This window comes from Colossoma macropomum, unplaced genomic scaffold (assembly GCF_904425465.1).
Source record: "Colossoma macropomum unplaced genomic scaffold, Colossoma_macropomum, whole genome shotgun sequence".
Lineage (NCBI taxonomy): Eukaryota > Metazoa > Chordata > Actinopteri > Characiformes > Serrasalmidae > Colossoma > Colossoma macropomum.
The window spans coordinates 37,929-61,171 of record NW_023495324.1 but is presented as its reverse complement, the minus strand read 5'-3'; the positions used below and the strand labels follow the sequence as shown (position 1 = coordinate 61,171).

General features: G+C 41.9%; 1 pseudogene; it reads left to right on the top strand.

Moving 5' to 3' along the window:
* The first annotated feature begins 289 nt into the window (after positions 1-289).
* Positions 290-4,259, top strand: LOC118801777 (annotated as a pseudogene).
* The last annotated feature ends 18,984 nt before the right edge of the window (positions 4,260-23,243 follow it).

The window sequence follows — 23,243 nt, the reverse complement described above, 5'->3', positions numbered from 1 at the left end:
TTAAAACAAATATTAACATAAGGAACAAATATTAACATCCTAGCAGTCAACAGTCGTTGGCACACTTTCTTTTTAGGGAGGCTGATTTTGGGTAGCAGTGAAAGTGCTGTAACTTGAAACTTGCCACACAGGAAAGTGTAAATATGTCACACTAGACTGAACTGAGTAAATACTAGTGATAAACCCACCCCTGAAACATATGATACGTGTATTTTGTGTTTCCTCTGGTTTCTGCTTTGACCGAGAGATGTATAAATAGGCTACTGTTTCTCAGACTGGACATTCTTCATCTACACCTCCAACACTGAGACGTCCATCCAGACAAATACAACTGCACACAAAAAACACCAGCAGCAGAGCAGGTACTTTAATTTTGTCTCATTAAAAACTTTTGTGTGATGTGCCATATTATGATGAATCATTTTTAAACTCATTTTTCATGCAGATTTTTCTACAAAGATGTTCTCTGTGCTGTCCTTTGGATTTCTGTTGATATGTCTGTCAACAAATCTGGTCCCCTGTGAATCCAGATCAGGTAGTTAAATCCTAAATATAGAGGAAACACCTGATTTCTGTGCTGTTTATATTGATTACATGTATATTTTTCCTCTTATACATTGCCCTTTAAAATGTGTGACTCTAACCTAGTTATTATCAAACAACCTACATAATCTTAAGTTAAACTGCTTAAAATAGTTCAAATATACCTAAATAAACCTTCAACCTAATTGGGAAGTAAATTATGTTCTTTTCTTGGCCCTGAAAATGTATAAGAAATAATTCATTCAGAATATTCTGTTGTTATAGCTGGTATGATGTACATACTTCAGGATAGAGAAGCTCCTGAACCACCTACTGACACCAAGGAGATACCTGACCGTGGCTACGTGGCTCAAAGCTGCAAAGAACTCAGAGACAAATATAAAATCGATGAAGGTAAAGCTGGAATTACTTGAGTCTGAAATTTTCTATTAAAATATGTTGTGATCAGTCAGTGACGTTTGTTTATGAACAGATGGCCTGTACTTTCTGACAACGGAGAGCGGGGTGGTCTACCAGACCTACTGTGATATGACCACTGCTGGAGGTGGCTGGACGCTGGTGGCCAGTGTGCACGAGAACAACATGTATGGGAAATGCACTGTAGGTGACCGCTGGTCTAGCCAGCAAGGTAACAACCCCAACGTACCTGATGGTGATGGAAACTGGGCCAACACAGCTACATTTGGAACTGCAGAAGCTGCTACCAGTGACGACTACAAGGTAAAGTAACCTGATATGCATAAAATATTAAAGTACAACAGTGTGCAGAAGTAAGAGATGACCTGTGCTTGTACCATGTCGTTTATTCAGTTTCCAGCCAAAAAAAAAAAATACACAAAAGCTTCCAACACAACGTGTAATAAAAACTCTATCCAGACATTCTGTACCTCTTTTGCACTCTACCACCTCTTTAACTTTCCAATCTCAAAACCGAGTTATAGCCGCCTCCCCCCAAAAAAGAGGTCTGACTATGCAAAGATGAGAAACCACCCTTTGATTTAGTTCCTTATCAAAAGGTTGATCAGGTACAAGTTATTCACTTTTCAGTGTCAGCAAAGGTGGAAAACACATTTAACAGAAAATCACACAGAAGAATGAACTAAATGTAATATAGGATGTTGGAGTGTTGAGTGTCGCTCTTTACCTTTATTACAGCCTCCATTCTTTTCAGGAGACTCACTTTCAGTTTCTCAAAGAAATCCGGAGGATATTCAGGCTTGGTTCCATTTTCTGTTTCACAGTCTGATCTCCAAAAGACAAAGACAGTGTGTTGAATTAAACGGTTGTTTTGTTGCTGCTAATCTCAGCTTACATTCCTCCACTGTTGACGTAACTTGACTGTAAACTGGACCCTCCACCCTGAGATGCTTTGTGAAGGCTTTTTAATTCCGTTTAACGGTCCATCGCTCTTATTTCTTACAGAACCCTGGGTATTACGACATTGTGGCTCAGGATGTGTCTGTGTGGCATGTTCCTAATAACGCTCTGGTACAAACAGTGGACTGCTGCTTCTATCTTACGCTACCACACTGCAAACCGGATTCTCAGCCTCCATGGAGGGAATCTTTTCAACTTATTCAAGGTAAAACCACAAATATCTCAAATCCAGTCTTTATTCTTCCCATATGAGAAGAGCTGGAGAAAGTACAGAGACTGTACTGAAGTGGGAGTGAGGGTACCGTGTTGTGAGGGGTCTGGACAGATCAGACACTTGCAAAGTAGGCTGTGGTGTAAAAGGGAAAACAGAGGCGGAATCCAAAAACAGGCTAAGGTCATACACAGGCTAACAAATATTTGCAGACCAGACATAGACAAGGTCAAAAAGGCCGGCAGAATGTCTGAACACGAATGTGGCAAAAATAGAGTTCAAAGAGGTCAGGCAAAAAGACGTAAACGAGAAACCAAAACAAAGTCACAAACCAGAAGATCGATATGAACAGCAGGCTGATACAATACTTCACAAAGATCCTACCTAAAAGCCTGGGCTTTATACTAACTCTAAGGATTCACATGACAAGGAATACAGGTGTAAACATTCATCATGGAACTGTCACACGATGTAACCCAGCCTCCGTCTTGAAATAATGCAGAAAAATAAAAATGGTATATGATATGTATCGATACACACACACACACACACACACACACACACACACACACACACACAGCTTACTCATTAAACCTTGTTTCTATACTTATTGTCCATTTTTACTTTGTAGTTCTACTTGTGATACTTATGATGTACATCACTGCTGTCGGAATGAAAACCTTGTATCTCCAAAATGGTAACTTTAGAGGACCGTTTCTTCCATTCATCATGACATTTACACACAATGTGAAGGGCAACAGGCTTTTCAAATCACGTCAACAACTGGAAAACAAGAAAAATGGAGATATGAAGATATTGTTCCAACAGCAGCGATATAGGTTATGACATTTCCAAAGCTCACTCATTTTTAGGCCAAATGAAAGGTCCCACACACACACAAGTCTTCATGCCTCAGAAACTCATGAAGAAAAAAGCCTAAACTTTGCCCACTATTGGCCACAATGACACGATTTCTTGAAAGAATCAAGTTAATCTCAGACGCTCAGCCTTGTGTTTCCTTTTTCATTTTGCTTTTAGAAATTTCCAGTGACGTTTGGAGCAGGAGTTTGTCGTACTAATAACGGACCTACCGCCCCAGTGGTGTACGACTTTGGAAATGAAGCCTCTACCAGGAACTTTTATGGTCCACATTCAAGAGGTGAGCCAACTTCCTTTGACTGCTCAGAACCTTTTCCACTGATTCCAGTAAAGATTGGGAAAATAAATCTGAACTTCATTTTACATGTTTACATGTATTAGTAAAATTATGAATATTCAGGCTAGAAGCGTGAAATTAAGAGTAAATGTGAGTTCAAAACTTAATATTGTTATTTGGTTAAAATGGTTAATAGTTTAATATAATCTTTTCAGGAGAGTCTGAGGCTGGCTTCATCGCTTTCAGAGTGTTTAACAATGAGAAGGCAGCCATGGCGATCTGTTCTGGAGTCAGACCAACCGGCTGCAATACAGAACACGTGAGTTAATAAACTGTCAAATTTCAGAATTTACGTTTGGAAATGGAACAGAATAAAAAGAGGGTTCCTCACTGAACACTTGTGCACAATATTGTGATCATTATACAATTTCATATCGTTACATGATTTACTTGATGTATGTTTAATCTGTTTCTCATTTTTCTAAGTTTGCACAAACATAACTGAATTGAAAGGAGCTGCCCTGAAAGCTGAAAAACACACTATAGAGTTAATTAAACACTACATCTGCACCACCACAACTAAATTAATAAACAAATAAATAAGTCTAATAAATCTAAAGTCTAAATCTAAATTGTGACTTCAGACTGTAGACTGCCCACTGTAAAAGTCTTTCTGTTGTCAGACTGCGTACGTGTGTGTGTGAAGGTGTTGGATGAATTATTAAAAAAATTTGAGGTACTCACTGTTTGAATATGGCACACTTGCATATGCATCATATATATACACATATCTATAGATACATTGTTGATGTTTTGCAGTACTGTATTGGTGGAGGAGGTCATTTCCCAGAAGCTGCACCCAGACAGTGTGGAGATTTCCCTGGTTTTGACTGGGATGGATACGGGACAAATGCAGGCTGGAGTGCGTCCCGAGAGATCACTGAAGCTGCTGTGCTTCTCTTCTATCGCTGAGACCCAAATCACACACTCAGCTTTCTCTTCTGCTTCTATCTTGTAGTAAATTTACAGAATGTAATAATCAGTGCTTTATTATAATAACTCTGAAATTCATTATGTAGACATAGAAGAAGAAATCAAAGTAACCTGAAAACGAGTTTTCAAACTGCTACCACGTCACAACCAGGCACCCAGAAATGAACAGATTGACCGGCATGTCCAGATTCGTCAGGGAGGTTAATGATGTGTTCTACCTACCAGCAGCTCATTACACCTCTAAAATGGCTCAAACACAGTGGAGAATTACAGTGTACTTTGTTTTGTATTCAATAACTGTAATAAACAGGTGGGCGACTACACATTTTAGCTAAACTCTACAAATTAAATTACATTCCAAACCTTCTGATTTACCACATATGCCTTATATAAACTTCACTCTGAGACTTTCACCATAAAATAAAGTTCAATTCACGACTGAACATCAGTTTCAATCAGGACCTCTGTATTTTAAAACTGTGTATAATTATTGGACTCTGCAACATCAGGTACCAACTTACATTTTTGTTTTGTTACCCATTTCTTCATAACCTCATTTGTAACAGGAAGTGTATCCAAATTTATGTCGACAAATTTATCTCATCCTGTTGTCTGTACTGATCTGTTGTACTCATATTTTCCTGAAAGGTGACTTTCCTTTTGACTCTTTGTGATTCATTCTGTATTTCCTTTAAATCAAATGCTGGGCTCTCATTTGCTAAGCCAATATATTAGCATAGTTAAAAAGAAAAACTGTGTCTGTGTCTTTTATTCTTTAATTTTTTTTAGTCACCTGGACAAATCCTTCACATTTTGACAACTGAAAAGTTTGGCAGGTATGAATTTTAAAAAAGAAGAAAAGAATCAGAATAATATTCATCAAAAATCAGAATTAATGAAAAATCTTTTAGAGTGTTTGTTTATAATTTCATTGAAAGTTTAGACTAAAGTGGTATTTTCACTGTAAATGACACTTAAACTGATATATATATATATACTCCATGGTTTATGGTCACATTTTACACTCCAAAGAAATAGTTTTGAATTTGATTTTTCACTGGGTAGATCGATGCTGTAAGACACCAGCAGAGGACACTGCAGTATAAAAAGGTAAGTAAACATTTAGAATATAATGCATACTCTAAAATAAAAAGTAAGGGCCCTTGTTGACCTTATTGTGAGCTCTGAACTAAAATGTAAAAGTTTGTTCCTCCTGAACAATGAGTCTGCATTCCAGCCCACATTTAGCCCAAAGTTTCTCAGGGTTGTCCTTCATTCAAATTAGAAGATCATGCCTGGCCCAGAGAGGCTAGGAACAAGGAAGCTTCACAGCAAAATAAACCAACTGTACAACCCACCACACTGCATGGAAGTGTTAAAACAAAAAGCATCACTCCCAAAAAAACATTACAATTTTAATTACAATCAGAAGTTAATTATAGCAATATAAACAAGCTATTTTCCATACACATGCAAGTTCATTAAAAATCTATATCTAATTCTAAAACATATGTAAAATTTAAAAATCTACCCAGACTTCACCTTGAACTCTTCTTATTCACTAAATCTGTGATAAAACATTTATACTTTAACCAACTGGTGATCTGTAGCATTGCTAACTCACTGGCAAAATCTTGTCTGGTCACATCCATGAGCAGAAAAAAACGTGTTTTACAGTAACAGCACAGAACGTATTAGGGGTACATTCCCTGCCCTAACTAACTAACTGAACAAGCCCTGATCTCCCCATGTTACCCAAACCGTTCTGTAACTCTTCTTGCTCAGACTATCAGACTATATCATGGGTAAGTGGACAACTGAGTACTGAGTACTTTTTCACCAAAACTACTCCTTTAAGAAAGGCTTTGGTTGTGAGTTGGTCTTTATGGTGCTGGTGGTGTTGCTGTCAGTCCAAACCGCCTGAGGTCTCTTATTCAGAAACTCTACTTACTGAGTTCTTAAAGACCAGATTAGTCTGCTTCCCTATTGGATGTATGTACTGAATGTGGAGCTGAAATTAAAGGCACCATTCTTAAAAAGTCAAAGAGGAACATGAACAGGTAATTAGCAGAAATCGTGGAGAGCGGTAAACAAAGCAATGGCATAATAGTAATAACTATAGTGTTGCTGAAATAAATGGATAAGGAGTTACCAGTGATTCAAAAGCTCCCTGAGGCTAATAAACAAATAGCACAGTATCAGAAATCACAGCACTACTTCATTCACTACATGTTACCTTTTCATGTCTTAAGCATGACTGGCTACAATTTAGCATGACAACATTGTATACAAACATGTGTCCTTGAAAAATATCTCCACAGCTCCACACAGAACTAAAACTAAAACTCAGAACACCAGGACTGGCAGTAAAAGGCACAATTCTTTATTGAAGATTAAGGCTTTCCAGCATCAAGCATTAATCTTGAGCTGGCTCGGGCATCAACTAACGAACCCACAAAAATCAACGCTTTTATACTCTTTTGGGCAAGAAGGGGTCCACACCCGGCTCCTCCTTGCCCTTCACATATATTTCAAAATTTCTGATTTGAACACCATTATCTCCAAAAGTCATCCTTATTTCCAAACCATTTTTTAAATTTGTTTTAAAATTGTAAGGGCCAGGACTGGAGATTGACCTGCGCCGGCCACCAGAGGGCGGTGCAGGGCTGCTCCTAATCAGGGGAGATCCAGTACACCTGTGGGACGGCCTATTAAAGAGCATGACTCAGTTTCAGCCTCGCTCAGTCTTTGATTGAAGTTCCTACAAACGACTCGGCCGGTAACTCGGGTAGAGATAAGAGGGGTTTCCTCTCGTGTCTCTTTTCACTCTCTAGCGACTCGAGATCTTTCCTGGTTCCTCCTTACTACTTAAAAGAAACGGTATTAAAGGAAGTCTTCTGATACGCTCTCACTGTCTTCTGTTAAGTGTGGGATTAAAGAGGTCTTTTGGTAAAGGGGTCTTCAGTTGGCGTTTGTTTTTGTTTCATGCTGACCTGCTTCCTTGTTAGTCCTTTGTTCTCTCTCCAGCAGTAGTGTTTAGACAGGAATTCAAAGTTTCCACCCATTTTCGGGCTCATCGTTTAAAGGGCGCTCCCATTGAGCTTATTCCCTCGGACGAGCTCGTTAGCTATCCTTAGCTGTGTTCCTTTGTCTGATTAGTTCTGCATTAGGGTTCTTTGAGCCTGTGTTGGTGACAATCAGTTGAAGGCCAAGGCCGTTCTCAGGCCCAAACCTTCAAGCTATATTTGCTTCATCTATAACATTTGGACTTATGTTTTTACTTTATTTCTGCTACATATGCACTTTTCCCAATAATAATTTTAATGTTCTCATGATATAAACTGACTTCAGCTGTATGTGTGTGTCCCAGCATGTCACAACTGACACCTCAAGGCCTCTCACAGACACGCACAGCCAAACTGCTCGTCCACTATATAATACTTACATATGATTAATGATTTAATTCATCTATTACTTTTGAAAAATATTTTACATTTTCTATTATCTAAAAGCTGCCTCACATGACCTCAAACATCAACAACCTTAAATATGCGTGTGACATGACAGTCATTGTTGAAAATCAGGAAGACTTGAGGGCCCACATAAGGAAAAATCAGAACTGATCAGGCTGTGGACTTTTCTGCGCTTCGTTATGGATGTAAAAGCTGGATGACAAAAAACAGGACAGGAAAAATACTGAGGCGTTTAAACTTTGTTTGTTATTGTCACGCCTTGTGTGGACTCTTCAAGTGTTACGGACTACGTTTCCCAAGACACCTTGGGAAATCACGTGACGGCGGACTTCCCTGTAGAATCAGAGTCCCTCATGGACTCCATTACCTAGGAGTCAAGCGGGGATCATGTGATCAGTGACGATCAGCCTCGCACCTATCAGCGCTCTCGGTCACCTGAATATTGAATGGTTTCACCTGTGTGTTTGTCATATGACCAGTTTAGGGTTGTATTTAAGCCCGGGCTTTAGGAAGGGTTATTTGCGAGGTATTGCTTCTTTATGAGAACTTACTGAGCATTGATATTGATTGCAATACTGTTTGTTGACCCTGATCTTGTTTTTTCGACTCTGCTTTTTGCCTGACCCTTTTGTACCGTTGCTGGATTTTGGATTTGTGATTCTGAACCTTTTTGTCTGATATTTCAACCTTGTCTTTCGTTTTGCCCTTTGGAATTTGTTTGCCTGGTGATATGATCACATTCGTGATCATCTATCGTTTCCTGGTTTTGACCTACGCCTGTACTTGGATTACGACTCTGCCTTGTGTTAATAAAGCTACTATTCTCAGTTTTATCCGCACGCGTCTGAACCTGGCTGACTGGTTACAGAATACCTCGCCTGACATGCAGACGGCGGATTCGGAAGCCCTAAAGAAGGCACTCTCTGAACAAGGGCAGCTGTTAGGTCAACACCAGCATGTTCTGGCCGGAGTGACACATTCTCTGGACTCACTTGCACAACAACAGGCTGAACAGCAGGCTCAGTTAGCCCAACTGGTGGCTAGTGTGAAGGGACTGGCCGGGCAATTGCAAGCGATGAACTTCACGGAACCGACAACTGCCACTGGTCTTCAAGCTACTACTGAGGACAACGGCTGTTTTTCCGGTTAGTAAACCCGATAAGTTTTCTGGGGACCCTGATAAATGTAGGGGATTTTTGTTGCAATGTTCTGTTTACTTTGACAACTCGCCTGCTAGTACAGACCAAGCTAAAGTCTCATTCATAGTGTCATGGCTAGCCGATAAAGCTTTAGAATGGGCTGCTGCTAGCTGGGGTCACATAAACCGTCTCTCATATGAACAGTTTTTGAAGGAATTTAAGACGGTGTTCGATCACCCATATGAGGGTAAAATCAGCGGGGAAATTTTGTCTAAGATACGTCAAGTACGTGAATGCAGAATTCGACCGCAACAAAGCAAGGCACCGACCCCTGGAAAGCACGTGGAGTATACTCCACAAAGGGGTTGGTTTCGAAATCAGTAGTGTTGCCTGTCACTGTGTACTGTCATCCCTTCTCTCTTGTGCTTTCAGCCCTGATCGATTCCGGAGCCGAAGGGAACTTCATTCATGCCAGCTTGGTGGAACAGCTACAGATCCCTGTACAGAAGCTCCCGGCAGTGTTGAAAGTGGCTGCCCTAGACGGAGGACCAGTAGGAGTGGGCACCATTACCAGAATCACTAAACCCATTTCTTTCTTAGTGTTGGAACAGTCAGAATTTGAATTGAAATTAGGTTTGCCTTGGCTAGAGAAACACAACCCCACTATATCCTGGACCGAGCATACCATCAGACTAAATGGTCTGATTGGTGTTTTCAGTCATGTCTAGCAACCCCTGTTTCCGTTTTGTCCACTTCTATTGAGAGTCCTAATGCTGATGCCTCCTTTGTCATACCTCCTGATTACCTTGACCTGAAAGAGGTGTTTAATAAACAAAAAGCCACCAAACTGCCCCCACATAGAGACTATGATTGCTCCATAGAACTTATAGAAGTATATTTCCCAAATCTCGTGTCTATCCATTAACGCAAGAAGAGCAAGAGGCCCTCAATATATACATCCAAGAGGCCCTGCAGCAAGGTTTCATACGACCATCCACATCCCTGATTGCTTCCAGTTTTTTCTTTATAAAAAAGAAAGATGGCGGTCTACGCCCTTGCATCGACTACAGGGCACTCAATCAGATATCCAAACCGTACCCTTATCCTCTCCCTTTAGTCCCAGTAGCTCTAGAACAACTACAAGGTGCCAAATACTTCACCAAATTAGACTTGCGTAGTGCGTACAACCTTATTAGAATTAAGCAAGGTGATGAATGGAAAACAGCCTTCGTGACCACCAGGGGGCATTATGAGTATCAGGTGATGCCCTTCGGACTCTCTATCGCCCCCTCGGTTTTTCAGGCGTTCATTAATGACGTCCTTAGAGATATGCTCGGACAGTATGTGATCGCGTATCTCGATGACATCTTGGTGTATTCACCCAATCTAGAGGTCCATGTTCAACATGTGAGGTCCGTACTCAAATGCCTACTTGATAACAATCTGTTTTTAAAAGGAGAAAAGTGCGAGTTTCACTTACAGGCAGTATCATTTTTAGGGTACATCATCAGTTCCCAAGGTGTAACTATGGATGACCACAAGGTAGACGCAGTAGTTCAGTGGCCCCAACCCATGTCAGTTAAAGAGTTGCAGAGATTTTTAGGCTTTGCTAATTTCTATCGCCGGTTCATCTGGAATTTTAGCAGTATTGCAGCCCCCCTAACTTCCTTGTTGAAGAGATCCCCCAAGAAAATCTCATGGTCTAAGCAGGCAGACACAGCTTTTCAGAAACTCAAAGAAGCCTTTACTACAGCCCCATCTTACAACATCCTGATCCTACTAGGCCCTTTGTAGTCGAAGTCGACGCATCTGAAACTGGAGTGGGGGCTGTGCTATCCCAGAGAACAGGAACTCCTCAAAAACTGTACCCTATTGCATTTTACTCACACAAGCTGTCCCCAGCAGAGAGAAATTATGGAATAGGAGATCGTGAATTGCTAGCCGTAAAACTAGCCTTAGAGGAATGGAGACATTGGCTAGAAGGAGCTAAATTCCCTTTCACTGTTTTAACTGACCATAAAAATTTAGAGTACCTTCGTACTGCTAAGAGACTTAATTCCCGTCAAGCGCGATGGTCATTGTTCTTCTCCTGCTTTCGTTTTAGAATCACTTATAGACCAGGATCCTGGAACACTAAGGCAGATGCGTTGTCAAGGGTTCATCAGGAAGAAAATGCCCCTACTGAGTCCAAGGTTCCTGAACGCATTCTGCCCCCTGAAATAAACATATCCTCCATACGTTGGGAGGTGGATGAAGCAATCGAGAGGGCACTGCATAATATCCAAATACCTAGCCAATGTCCCCCACAGAAACTTTATGTCCCTGAGCCCTTCCGTACTCAGCTTATCACTTGGGCTCACACCGCGTTAACCTCAAGACATCCAGGCGAAACCAGAACCCACAAGCTTTTAGCACAGCGATATTGGTGGGAGTCCATGATGAAGGACATTCATTCTTTTGTTGCCTCATGTTCCGTATGTTCTCAGTGCAAGACACCAAAGACTTTACCCACAGGGAAATGAATGCCTTTGCCCATACCAAACAGACCATGGTCCCACATTGCTGTAGACTTTGTAACAGACCTACCAGTATCACAAGACTTCACCACCATTCTTACAATAGTGAACAGATTCTCCAGGGGGGTGCGCTTTGTGCCGTTTGCTTCCGTTCCCAGTGCATTTCTGACAGCGCAAGCATTATTCTAACATGTCTTTCGAGTATTCGGAATACCGGAAGATATAGTTTTGGACAGAGGACCACAATTCACCTCCCAGGTTTGGGCAGCCTTCTTTGAACATTTAGGAGTTTCCATTAGCTTAACTTCAGGTTATCACCCTCAGTCCAATGGACAGTGTGAAAGGGTAAACTAAGAACTCGGAAAATTTCTAAGACTGTTCTGTCATGAGAACCCATCGGACTGGTCGAAGTATTTAATATGGGCAGAAATGGCCCAAAACTCCCTTACCAGCTCTGTCACGGGAATGACCCCATTCCAGTGTATTTTAGCCCCATGGACCGGAGTCCAGACAGACGTCCCAGCAGTGGACGAGTGGATGACCAGAAGCCAGCAGGTGTGGGAAGACACCCACCAAAGGATCGAGACAGCTCTCCAGCGCCACAAAGAACAGGCTGATCGTCACCGAGGACCCACGCCGGTTTACCAACCTGGGGATCGGGTGTGGCTGGCCACGAGGGATTTCCGCAACACTAAGGGAAGTTGCCGTTAATTACAGCCTAAATATATTGGGCCATTCAAAGTAATCAAAAGAATTAATGACGTGACATATAGACTTGATTTATCCCCTCGTTTCCGGGTTTCTCGTTCATTTCATGTTTCACTTCTCAAACCTGTCGTTTCAGGGCCTTTGGACGAGGTTACGCTGGACGTCACCCATCTGCCACCCATCCGCCACCGGAGGAGATAGAGGGGGATCCAGTTTACGCTGTCCGTAGGTTGCTGGACTCCAGAAGACGCGGCGGGCTTATACAAAACCTGGTAGACTGGGAGGGGTATGGCCCGGAGGAGCAATGTTGGGTGGTGGCAAAAGATGTGCTGGATCCGGCACTTATAGTGAATTTCCATAGCCGACACCCAGAGAAGCCCGCTCCTCACCCTAGGGGCCGCCCCCATAGTTGGTTGACCGGCTCTCTTCCGGCCCGCCTGCGTCGTTCCCAAGAAGTGGTTTCATCGGTCCAGCCCCTGTTCGTGGATCCGGTGGTGGGCGTAGGGGTCGTCCCGGTCGCCCTCGTTCCAAGGTCCACCCAGACTCTTTGGGGGGGGGTACTGTCACGCTTTATGTGGACTACATTTCCCAAGACACCTTGGGAAATCACGTGACGGCGGACTTCCCTGTAGAATTGGAGTCCCTCATGGACTCCATTACCCAGGAGTCAAGCGGGGATCATGTGATCAGTGATGATCAGCCTCGCACCTATCAGCGCTCTCGGTCACCTGAATATTGAATGGTTTCACCTGTGTGTTTGTCATATGACCAGTTTAGGGTTGTATTTAAGCCCGGGCTTTAGGAAGGGTTATTTGCGAGGTATTGCTTCTTTATAAGGACTTACTGAGTGTTGATATTGATTGCAATACTCTGTTTGTTGAGCCTGATCTTGTTTTTTCGACTCTGCTTTTTGCCTGACCCTTTTGTACCGTTGCTGGATTTTGGATTTGTGATTCTGAACCTTTTTGCCTGATATTTCAACCTTGTCTTTCGTTTTGCCCTTTGGAATTTGTTTGCCTGGTGATATGATCACATTCGTGATCATCTATCGTTTCCTGGTTTTGACCTACGCCTGTACTTGGATTACGACTCTGCCTTGTGTTAATAAAGCCACTATTCTCAGTTTTATCCGCACGCGTCTGAACCTGGCTGACTGGTTACAGTTATCTTGGCCATTACAAGTCGGACGAACACCAAATAGATCCCTGACCAAGTCAATCCTCATCTCTTATTTGAAGACCAGATAACTAAACTGAAACTCATTATTCTTGATTGATGACCAAGACGGCACAGTGCTAGTCGATTGCAGCAGCTCAGTCCTGTGAGACATTATTACCTATATTAGATCTGCTACTTTTCTTTTAGTCACTTTACTGTATTTCTTTCTTTCTGTCTTTCTTTCTTTCTTTCTTTCTTTCTTTGTTTTTAATCCTTTTATTCATTTTTAGTTTTCTTGTTCAGTTTTCTGACCCAGTACGGTGAACACTGGGGAGAGAGCAGCTTCTGGAGCTCCATAAATCTGCTCCACGCTCCGTTTATGTTCCCGTTCCCAAAGGACTACAGAGACCATTTAAGGGATGCAGAGCTGGAGTTAAAGTGAAGGCACAGAGAAGACGTTACAAGCCCTTCATCCTCTCCATCATCATGGGGAACGTGAGGTCTCTCTGCAATAAGGTGGACAAACTGAATGCACTGATCGACACCCTGCAGGAGTATTGGGAGTGCAGTGTGCTGTGTTTTTCTGAGACATTGCTTCACACTGATATTCCACACTCTAATGTTTCGATTCCTGGCTTTCAGATCCTGAGGGGGGGCAGAGACGCTGAATGGAGCAATAAGAAAGGAGGAAGAGTAGTAACTACCACATATGAGCTTGTGGTCTTAAGACAACTGGTGACAAAGAAAACAATCAGGAGATGATCACCAGAGGCAGAGGAGGCTGGGGGGTCTTGTGTGAATCAGCTGGTAGAGACAAGATAACTGACTGCATCACTAATTATATCAATTTCTGCACGGATGCTATTGTTCCTGCAAGGTAGGTGTGGTGTTTTCCCCACAAAAAAAAACATGGATCACCAAGGACCTGGAGAAATTGTTGAACTAGAAGCAGCAGACAGAGGCAGTTTGGACAATGAGCTGTATGTATTCTTTAACAGGTTCAGCACCATCCCCCCCACACTCCCTCACCATCTCCACCTCTTCCACACCCCCATTCACCTTCTACAACGGACTTCCGATACAGGTCAGATCTCTGCCACCTTCAGAAATTTTCTGATGAGTCTGAGGTGGTTGGGTGCATTAGGGATGGACAGGAAGGAGAATACAGAAACCTTGTGAAAAGCTTTGTTGAGTGGTGTGCGAGGAACCATCTGCTCCTCATTGTGACCAAGACCAAGGAGATAGTGGTGGACTTCAGGAGGAAGAGGACCACGATCCGTCCTGTTACCATCATGGGTCGGAACGTTGAGCTGGAGGACACCTACAAACACCTGGGTGTCCTACTCGACAACATACTGGACTGGAGGGCCAACACAGAGGCTGTGTACAGGAAGGGGATAAGCATTCTTTACTTTCTGAGAAGGCTCAGGTCTTTCAATGTGTGTAGCAAGATGTTGGTGATCTTCTACAAGTCTGTTGTGGTTGCTGCCCTCTTTTACAGCAGTCTGCTGGAGAGGCAGCATCAGAGGGAGAGATTCAAAAAAGCTCATGAAATTGTCCAAAATCTCTTGGTGCTGAAGCATTAAGAGTTCCTTTCACTGGAACTAAGGGGCCGAACCCAACTCCTGAATAAAACCCCACACCATAATCCCCCCCCCACCAAACTTTACACTCGGCACAATGCAGTCAGACAAGTACCGTCTCCTGGCAACCGCCAAACCCAGACTTGTCCATTGGATTGCCAGATGGAGTGTGATTGGTCACTCCAGAGAACACATCTCCACTGCTCTAAAGTCCAGTGGCGGTGCTTTACACCACTGCATTTGATGCTTTGTATTGTGCTTGGTGATGTAAGGCTTGGATGCAGCTGCTCAGCCATAGAAACCCATTCCATGAAGCTCTCTACGCTGTTCTTGAGCTGATCTGAAGGCCACATGAAGTTTGGAGGTCTGTAGTGATTGACTCTGCAGAAAGTTGGCGACCTCTGCGCACTATGCGCCTCAGCATCCGCTGACCCTGCTCTGTCATTTTACGTGGCCGACCACTTTGTGGCTGAGTTGCTGTCATTCCCAATCGCTTCCACTTTGTTATAATACCACTGACAGCTGACTGTGGAATATTTAGTAGTGAGAAAATTTCATGATTGGACTTGTTGCACAGCTGGCATCCTATCATGGTACCACTCTGGAGTTCACTGAGCTCCTGAGAGCGACCCGAATACTTTTGGCAATATAGTGTACGTTATCGTTTACAGTGCGTAGTCACTTGGTTCATTCACTAGATGGGACATGCACCACTGCATTGTTATCTGCACAATATTTATGCAATTTTAATTACTTATCTTTATAATGCACATTCAATTTTTATGGTTGTTTTAGTATATTTTGTTTTATATCATTACCTTTGTTAATGCTTCTATAAATAGCATATGGCAATGTTTTTTCTTTTTTTTTGGCTCTTGTTTTGCTCCTTATGGTACTTTATGCTGCTGTAATAGATGACTTTCTCTCTTATGCTACCACACCAACAACTGCTTCCTCAGCCCCAGGAAAGCTTTTCAACTGTTCTAAATTGATTACCTGAATGACACTGGCCTAAACTCTAGATTAAACCTCAGCACTGTTATTGGTTAAAGTCAGTAAATATTTTATATGAACCTCTTCAGGACAGTTTGAGACTGGCTACATCACTTTCAGAGTGTTTAGCAGGGAAAAGGCAGTCATGGCAAACTGACTGTGGTACAGAACATGTGACTTAACAAAGAGGCTCAAGTTTCATTATTTCATAAGTGCATGTAAAGACGCTGGATTAACTATAATCTTTTGCAGTTCTGTATTTTTGGAGGAGGTTATTTCCCAGAAGCTGCACCCAGATGTGATGTGGCAGCAGAATACAGACGCTCGTGGATGTAAGAAGAATGACAAGGTTAATATAATCAGGCAAACAAAGCAAAAGGGCAGAGCAAAAAACGAGGTCACAAAAACAGGCAAGGAAGTCAAAAACACAGGTCAGTCCAAACAGGCAAAGGCACAAAAGGGGTAAGGCAAAAGGCAGAGTCGAAAATACAAAATGGTGGTCAATAAACGGAAAAAACAGGCAAGAATATACAAACGCTCAGTAGATCACAAGGATACAATACTTCGCACTTAGTCTATCTGAAGCCTGGGCTTTTAAAGTAAGCTAACTAGTCATGTGAGCAGAAACACAGGTGACACCAGTTAGTATTCTGGAGATGCAGAGCGCTGATTGGTGCGCGAGCGGGAGTCAGAAGTCACATGAGTCCCCACTGTATTGTGGGAAATGGAGTCCGTGTCTGAGTCCGAGTCGGAGGGAAGTTGCTCCGTCATGTGATCTCCCAGAGGAGTCTGGGAGATGAAGTCCAGTTCTTTGCTAGAGGCTGCTGAATGTGTGACACCAGACAGTGTGGAGATTTCCCTGCTTTTGACTGAAATGAATACAGGATAAATACAGACTTCAGTGAGACCCAGATCACATTCAGCTTTCTCTTCAGTTTCAATGCTTTACTTATTTACAAAATATAAGATCAGACTTTTGCTGTCCCGACAATCAAAAGTCAATCTGGATATGATAAAATTGGATACGAGCCAGCAGTCTAAACAAGGTCTTATGTCCAGATGTGCTACAGAGATTAATAATGTGTTCTCCTTACTTAAAATGGTTAAAACACAGCAGCAAACATCCAGTCCACTTTGTTTTGTAATAATAAGCGCAAAAGTCAGGTAAATGACTAATAATGTTAACTGAACACTACAAATTCTCTTCTATTCTAAACCGTCTAGGTTACTGTGTATCCTTCATACAACGTTTACTCTGAGACTGTAAACATAAAGTTACATTTACAATTCAATGGACTCAACAGTTTTAGTCAATACTGTATCTGGACCAACTTTGTAGCATTATTGGACTCTGCAAAATTAGGTGCAGAATTGTTTTTTGTTCTGTTGTCCATCTTTTTTATATTCTCATTCTTAATAGGAAGTGTGTGACAATTCAACAGAATCCAGACGCTCGCGGTGTAAAAGGGCGAAAGGCAGTTTAATGGAGTTAACCAAAATCGTAGTCAAAAACCAAGCGTGTGTCAAAACCAAAAAGCAGCCACAAAACACAACGATGATCAGATCACCGTGTGAACTAAACCAAAGGGGTAAGACAAAAGGGAAGGTCAAAAAACAGTCCAAAAAGGTCAAAAACACAGAACAGCACAAAAACCAGCAACAGTATCCAAATGGGGTAAGGCAAAAGGCAGAGTCGAGAACGAGAAACAAAGGTCAAATACACAATAGACAATAGATCAGAAGAAACGCTCAGTAGGTTCGTAAAGAATCAATACCTCGCACTGATCCTCACTAAAGCCCGGGCTTATATGCTATGCTGTCCTGATCATATGATCTAAAACACAGGTGCAAAGAGTTAATACTCAGGAGAGCGAGAGCGCTGATAGGAGCGCGATGTATGGTCAGAAGTCATGTGATCCCCTTGAGGATTGTGGGTGTTGGAGTCCATATCTTGCTGTGATACTGGCAAATGCGTGACAAAGTGTAACCAACTGCATGTAGACTCTTCTTGCCCTGTTTCTAATCTCATCTATATTGAACTGTGATGTTGTTTTCATGTTTTTATTTAAGGTATTTTTCCAAATGGTCCCATTTTAACAGACTTCCATTTGTACTTTTTGTGATTCAAATTTACTTTAAAGAGAATGGTGTATACTGATTTTCATCATGCATACACCAATATATCACACAGTTAAAAAGAAAAACTGAGTTTGTATTTTGTGTTCATTTTTTTAAAGAAATCCTTCACATCAACTTTGTTTATGTATTTATAATTACATTAGGAAGTGCAGACCAAATGAATTTTTTTCCTGCTAATAACATTCAAACTGGCATTTCACAGTAGAAAGAGTTTTGAATTTTAGGTTCACTGAGTGGATGCAGAGTGCAACACACCAGCAGAGGACACTACAGCACCAAAACGTTTCCGCACTCTGAACAGCACTATCCCACAGCCAGCACCAGCAAACAGACATTTATAATATTATGCATACTGTAATGTATATATGCATACATATCTGTTGGAGCACCGTGTGGAAAAATGTGTATAGTACATCTATAGACCCAAAGAGGGCTTTGACCTTCCTTTGAGCTCTGCCTATATAGATTAAAAAAAATCACACTTAGTTTGTTCCTCCCTAATAAAATACATACTTAGAAATACAGAGTCCTGTGCAAAAACTACCAGGTTTTAATTGTTTTAAAACAAACCATTATTTAGTAAATGAGCAAGAATTAAACAAACATATGCAGTAAGTTGGTGTGGGGGAGCTTTCGTTTGATTTCTTTAAATGTCTTGTGGGTAAACTTGCAGAAAGACTTTTACATAATATTGTTCCATTCATCATTGACGGCTTCAAACAGCTGAAAAACATTTCTGAGCTAGTTTGTGTTTAATGTGAGACCAAATATTCACTATAGGGTTTAAATCTGGACTCTGATCAGCCAAAACATGAGCCTGGACTTGTTTTCAACCTACTCCCATATTCCTGCACTGTGAAAATGAGAAAGGTATACGGCCAGTAAGGAGTGAAAAATTATTGAATATTGGTGAGTGGTTGTGCCATTTAAGCTCTGTGCGCACATTTCATCACAGTATGGTAGGTTGTAAGTGGATGTAAAATTACGGGACCTAAATGTGACTTTTTTTCAATGGTAAGTTGGAATATACTAGATACTGCAGTCTGTGAGGTAGTGAAAGATTCTCCTCAATTGGTCTCCAAGAGAGACGAGAGTTAGGGTTGAACCATGTACAGAAAGGACGCAGCACGAAGGACCAGAAGTACATCTTAATATGATAATTTAGTCCAGCTGATTTTATAACCAGATAAAATTAAAAGTAGAGAGCAAATATGGTAATGAGAACCTGCATTACCTATGTAGAGAAGGATATCATCACCATATAATGATGTCCGATGCTCTGTATTACAGAAAGTGATGGGAGACACTAACAGATGTTGTCTAGTTTTCTGAGTCAGTGGTTCAAGGGAGAAAAGGGGCAGCCCTGGAGAGTACCCCTAGAAACTGGAAACCGGGCAGAGCAAATGTTGCCAGTGCAGACCATTGCCAAAGGATAAGAATAAAAGACTTTAATCATGCTGATGAATTGCATACCTAGCCCAAATGTGTCCAAAGTAGTCCAGAGATACTCCCACTCCAGCCTATAAAATGCTTTCTCAGCATCAAGCGATAGGATTGAGCAGGGAAAGTCAATGCTACCCGCCCCATGAATGACGTGTAACAGGCAACACACATTAACAGATGCTAGACAGGTTTTGATAAAAACAAATTGGTCATTGTGTATCAGCTTTTCTCAAATGTGACCCATCATGTTGTCAGCACTTTGGCATGTACTTTAACATTCGCATTTAGAAGGGAAAGAGATCTATAATTGCCGCATTGAGTCAGATCTTTATTTGGTTTGGGAAGTAATGTGATTATAGCGGTGTTAACATTCACGTTAAATGCACTCTTGTGAATAACTGTGTTGATCATATCAAGTAGTAATGGTCCCAGTTCATCCCAGAAAGAAAGATTATAGCTCTGGTGGAATTCTGTCCCACCCTGGGGACTTTCCATTTCTTCATGTTAACAAGAGCACGCTAACTCCTCTAGAGAGATGGGGGCATTAAGCGACTCTGATTCATAATCAGAGCAGGCAAATTGACTTGAAAAAATGCATGCATGTGCTTGTATCAAGTGTAACTTCAGACTTATAGAGAGCAGGTTTTAAATTAAAAGGTTTTAAATCAGGTGTTGATGTCACAAGGGTCAGTCAGAGTACGGAAAGGTGTTTTAATGGTCATGATATCTGAGTATTTTTCATGTTTTTTTTTCTGTCTTAAAGACAGTACATGACTTGGTCTGGCTCCATTAAAAAATATGTTCCCCTGGTTCTATGCATTAAGAACTCCACTCTACATCTTAACAAGAAGTTTAGTTAAGTTCTTGTCACAGCTATTCTCCCTTGTAAAGCCTCAGACTGTGAAATATGTTGTTGTGCCCCAAGATGGGCAAGCGTGGAGGCTTCCGGTTATGGTGGTGTGAAACAATGGCGCGAAAAGCATAGCTTCCACGGTATAATCCTGTTTTGCTATCCTAAACAGTACTTAGATCACAAGGTGCTGGCTTACTGAGTACCAGAATTAATAAAGTTACGTCAGGGGGAGAGAGCTTTCTCATACAAAGCCACCAGCTTGGAATAGTCTTCCTGTTAATGTTCGGGACTCAGGACACAGCCTCAGTGTTTAAGTCTAGGCTAAAAACCTACTTGTATATTCAAGCCTTGTAATTAGTTCCCTGTTAGTTCATATACCTGCCAGAGTCTCTGCTAACACTGTAATTTGTGATCGTCACCCATTACAGAACGACTCTGTGTGTTGTCCTCTCTGTGTGTTTTCCTTTCTTTTCTCGCCGAGTTGAACAGCTGCCATCCTGTGCGTTCTGATGCTGCTGCCTTTTCTGCCTCGATCGGGTGCCACTGCTCGCCAGCCCTCTGGACCGGGTTACCAACATTGAGCCTCCTGCTGTTCAACGCCGTGCAAACCTCACCCTCACAACCTGACCCCACTGATACTACTGCTGTTGCTGCATGAACTATTCAAAATTATTCACTTGAACCAATCAGTCATTCAAACTAATTCAAATTAATCAATCACCCATTGACTGTGTTTTTCCTCTCTTTCTTTTGCCGAGTTGAACAGCTGCCCATCCTGCTGCTGATGCTGCTGCCTCTGCTGCCCTTGATCGGGTGCCACTGCTCACCGTGCAAACCTCACCCCCACAACCTGACACCACTGATGCTGCTGCTCTGCTGCATGAACTGAACTATTCAAATTAATTGTTTCCTTCACGTTTTACCTGTTTTTTGTACTATAATACTTTATACTAACAATGTTTACTATCCGGTGTCGACCAGAGGAGGATGGGTTCCCCTTCTGAGTCCTGGTTCCTCTCAAGGTTTCTTCCTGTTTCTCTTAGGGAGTTTTTCCTTGCCACTGTCGCCACTGGCTTGCTCATGGGGGCTCGGACCCGGACTTCTTTTTGTAATGCTCATTTCCTTGTAAAGCTGCTTTGTGACAACACCTGTTGTAAAAAGCGCTATATAAATAAACTTTACTTACTTACTTTACTATTAGAAACAAGTGAAAGATGACCGTAGTGTTCTTAGAGCATTACAGGCTCAATCAAAGAACATCTTACAATGCAACCAAAGAAAATGGTAGAAAAAAAAAGGAAACCGCCACAGAATATGAGATGTCAGCTTCAGCAACACCCCCAGATTCGCCAGATTCGTGGTTTCAGGCAGAGATTGAAAGGGGTTTTAGAAAACTTCAGGACATGACTAATGGTCACCCAAACGTAATCAAAGGATTGATGGAGAAATTTGTCAGCGACTGCCAAGAAATAAGGCAGCAACTGGGTGAGTTCAAGAAACACCAAAGTGATTTTGAGGACACCATGGTGGATCTATGTCAAGACAGCACAGACATTACAACTCGCATGGAAAGTGGAATGAATGTTCTACCAGAAAGACTCCAGAGACGAACATGAAGGAAAGAAAAGAGTTTAATCTTAATAATATTTAACAATTCCATAAATAACAATTTTTGTAAGTTAAAGTCCTTGGCGTTGTCCGCCCGCCGAGCCTTGCAGATCCTGCCATATAGGGACAGCAGGGGGCGGAGACTACCCCCTGGGCAACCGAGCGGGGACCAACTGGAGGTGGCGGGGAGGAAGGAGGGGAAAGACGAGACGTCAGCATGTGAAAGCAGCAAAACAGTGTGTAACTGGAGTCAGTTTAAAGACAGGTGGAAGCTTGTAGATAGTTTTGAGAGAGCCAACTGAGCATCCATGATGAGATGAGCATCTGGCCTTATGTATGATTCATAGGCAGATGAGGACCATCTCCCAAGCAGCTTGGTTTAATTGATGGGTAGACCAAGTTTAGCTGCGGTTGTAGCTGCTCCTATCTGGAAGGAATGGCCTGTGTAGCGAGTTGGTGACGGTCCACATTTTGTAATGACGAAGGCTAGATGTTCCCTGAACCATTGTGCGGTCATAGGAAGGCCATTTCGCAATATAAACATAGGTGAGTTGAGGGTAGGTGGGCGGAGTTTCAGATAACGGGTCATAGAGGAACAGGGACAGAATGAGGTATTTAGTCTACAGATTTTTATAGAAACACCAGCTTCAGAGGAGTCAGTCTTAGAGTGTTTAAGGAAGATAGTAAAGAAGTGAGGCGAGAAACGTATATCAGACAGTGTGAGACCTCGTGTGGGATCGAATGACTGTCAGAAGTGAATTCCACTGGATGCATGAAACCATAAAAAGCCATGAGAAAAAGCGGTGAGTATCTGCAGTATTTCTGGAGTTATTGGTAAGCATTTATCTAAAACTTTTGGTTTAGTTTTTATTTAAACCTTATAAGAAGCAAGTGGATTGCTGGGTTGGAGAACAAACTAGGATAGCCAGGGTAATTACATCTAGCATAGAATTGGATACCTGCTAACATTCTGTGAATTGAAGATTTTAAGATTGCGAGTCTGATAATTATGAATGATAAATGTGCAAACTGTTGTCACCAGAATGGGGAAAGAACGGAATTTGTAGAGGAAGACAGAAAAGCATAAACCAAGACCATGTGGAGTTATAAGCTTTAAGAGTGGAAGGGACTAAGCCTTTTGACATATAATACTTAGCTGAATCTAGCAAGGTGTTATAATAACTATTTAGTCCAAAATGAGTAGGCGAAAGGAGGGCAAGGTGTTGGATCCTTGTTGGCTGATGGGCAGAGACGTCTGAACTCCTGTAAACGAAATCGAGATAATGCTGTTGCTGATGCACTAAAATGGCCAGGAATATGTTCAGCTGTTACAATAAAGTTATGAATGAC